Raw genomic sequence first — 3,626 nt, forward strand, 5'->3', positions numbered from 1 at the left:
TTGGATGTTTTTATTGATATTGTATTAAAATATATACTATCACAATTATCAGTGGAGTTTGTGTTTAATAGTCAAGTGTGTGTGTGTGTGTGTGTGTGTGTGTATGTATATACTCTGCGTACCTGTATGTATGTATGTATGTATGTATGTATGTATGTATTTATGTGCCTCCATGCATATCTCTGTTTGTTTAAACATAACCAACTAGACCTGTGCACCCTGTAGTTGCATATGTACATTTAAGTGTCCATTTGAAGATCAAGAAATAAAAGTAAACTTATGTGTGAATTTGCCGTTGGGGGCGGTATCCTCAAGTGACAGGACGTCCCCATCAGTGGGTGTGGGTACTACATGTAGGTGCCAGTGACCTTTTCATTCTACACACATGACAAGTTTAACCATACAACTTAGATATCTAATAGCGCAATACGGTCAAGTTCCCATGACAGTGCTACGATTGTATGATTCTTTTGTGTCAAAGAAAAATAAACTTTTACCACCTGAAAACATTGTCAACAGGGTGTCATAACATGTTGAATAGAGTGAAGGCTTTCAAACCAGATCCCTTGCCATAACACGAGACTTGCCAGTAATGGCCATGGCAACATGTACATCCCTAAAGTGAAAACTGATTATTGCAAACAGGTATATAAAATGTAGTCTATCTGCTAGACCTCGGATGTTCTTCCGATAGAATACGAAACACGACCGAACATCGCTATCGAGGATGGAACATCCAAGTGTTCGGGCAAGCCCTCACTGCGAACTTCAATTCGTTCGCTTTATAGTATCGAAGGAAAGCCCGAACGTCTAGCAGCAAGACTATATACAGTGGTGCTGTTCTGTGGAACTGTCTATTCCCGTCGATCAGATTAGCTCCAAGTTCAACGGCATTTAAAAGAGAATTTAATTATTTAGTTTGTTAATATTCACGGCTGTCTTTTCATTTTACTTTGTAACTTTTGTGCCAGTCCGATTTTTAGTTTTTTTGTTTAGTTTTTTTTTGTCCGATATGCGTTGGTTTGTACATCTTACAACAGGTGTCATTCAACAGTAAAGCTTACTCTATGGAATATGAAGCCTGTATATGAAAGACGAATAAATAAATAAACAGACAAATAGATAAATAAATAAATAAATAAGTAAATAAATAAATAAATAAATAAATAAATAAATAAATAAATAAATTAAAAGAACAAAAAAAGAAGAGACCCCTTACGATGAAAGTCGGGCGGACGTAGATTGGTCGACGGGTATAAACAATGCAAAGAAAGTGAGGGTCTTTGTCACGCCAGACGATTGACGAAATCATAGTGTTGTTGGTGAGATTTGAGTCTAGCCAGATGATACTTTTTGTAAAAAAAATATAGCACTGTTACAGAATGAGATTTTTGTCATGCCAGGCGACGTTTTGTTTCAGGGTTTATGATTTTCGTTGTATTAGTTGTTCACTTCATGTAATCTCTAGCTTGTATCCTTTGGAAATAAAGGCATTCTGATTTTAGCCACATTTCAAGCTTAACGACATCTCTCTCAAGTTTCTTCCTTGTCTGTGATTACAGGTACTCTCGCGAATTCCCAGGAAGTGTGTCAATGCATTTCGATTTAGATCACTACAAGCTCAACACTACATACAGTAACGCCATGTGCACCAATATCGTAGTCCAGTATCTGGTCTTAGCACGGCCACCGCGGCATAAACCACTACACGGCGATTATCTTTATAGCTGGCTTTCATGTATAGTCACTGATTAACCGTCACAGTCTAGGTGTTGATCCTGTCAAATAACTGTTGTCTTAGGTAGATAATCAGTGTTTACCAAGAGAGATAGTAACCTGTTAATAGTTCACTAATTATTAAAGCGATTAGAATGAGTGGGCGTGCATGTTCTCACGGACTCCGGATCCCACAAACCGGGGACGTCGCTATCGGTAGCTATTGATGTCATCGCCTGGTATGTTATTAGTTGAAGCACGTGCAAAGAATGATGTTGTATACTAGTACCTATTCATCAGCATAAACCTATGGAGAGAGTGTTTTGAGATATACCCCTGAGTAACTGAGTACCATGGTGTGTTCAAGGACAACATCTATTAGATATAGATTCATTATCACAGGTTTTTAGAATCTGAATTCGAAATAATAATTCTACAACGAACTAATAATAATCTACTCAGAATAGTTCAATTTGTCGCGTTGTATTTATATCTTAGGTCAGTGACCCAATCCTTTCATTAAAGTCAATAATGTAATCACTGCTAAATGTCTACTAGGAAAAAGAAGAAAAACATATATCGTGTATTAAGTGATTAGAACTTAGCGACGACTTCAAATGATCGAAGTCGAATAAAAGACAAAATGCTGTAGAAATAAAGGAAACAAGGGGAGGGGCGGGGGTCGGTCGACCAGCTTTCATTCAACTAAAACATTAATTTTTAGTACCATGACAGCCAAATTTTACTTGTCGGATGTAATCATTACGTATTGTCACATGGTAACTTTTTGTGATACAACCTAAACCTATCACCAGTAGAGAATGCGGGGTGTGGTTACTTTACCTCAACATAATGTCAATTAAGGTACTCTTCTTTCTATATAATGGCTTTGCATTTGTATCTGAGATATTTCCACGCCATTTTGAATGTGAAATGTGGCCAATAGGGAACTTGCAATCGAGACTGAGCATGCTCAGACGCAAAGGACTATGGCATTTTCTGTGGTTATCGTAATACCTAATCAGGAGCTACCGATAAAATCAACCTCCCACAATGGTCAGGGCAACTATGAATTGATCATTTATGGTTAAAAATAATGTAACATTATGGTTTACAATACTATTTGATTAGTATTTATTATCACATTTCCCGTGATGCAACATTCAACATGGCGGGTTTGCAAGTTCCCTATTAATGGAGTCCTCAATTTTAGCCAGTATAGTTAGATAAGGGTACGGTTAAGAAGTCTGGGGAAAAACTAACTAAATATTGCTTTTAGTTTTTTATCAGACTTTGACCAGCACTCTTTCAAAATATGTATTTCAAAACCCAATTACGGCGTTTAATTGTACTTCAGTTAAACACAGAATATGAGAGTAAATTATTCTAATAATGATCTCCTACCGATCGACCACACATTCTGAATAACTGAAGCAGTTATTCATATTACCTAATTTGGGTACGAAAAATTCTAATAAATAAACGCAGTCTCTGCAAGATGTTTTACTACTTGAATATCGTGCACTTAAAATGTATTCATCTAATTTTTTTTCCTATACTGGATCTCATTTTTCCATTCTTTCCTGTTCATCACGTCATCACAGCCACGCCTCCAGTGGTGATGGAAGCAATTCTTCTGTTTTATACAGCACGTGAACCTGTCACAGAGTGGTGACATATTTAGTAAAGTTTATTGGCCCTAGTCTAGAATTCTAAACTGGTACAGTATTACGTTTTAAAAACTTGATTACTAATACCAGTCTAGCTCAGTTCCCAACGATCGTACAGATTTTTGTGCAGTGTTCATAGAAACATCACGATGTCCTGGCGTCCTCACGTGATTTTAGTTTAAACAGACTGGGGGAGGAGTCATTCTACAAATATGAGAAAGGTCGAAGACGTTTGGTGAT

This window comes from Glandiceps talaboti, chromosome 16 (assembly GCF_964340395.1).
Source record: "Glandiceps talaboti chromosome 16, keGlaTala1.1, whole genome shotgun sequence".
NCBI lineage: Eukaryota > Metazoa > Hemichordata > Enteropneusta > Spengelidae > Glandiceps > Glandiceps talaboti.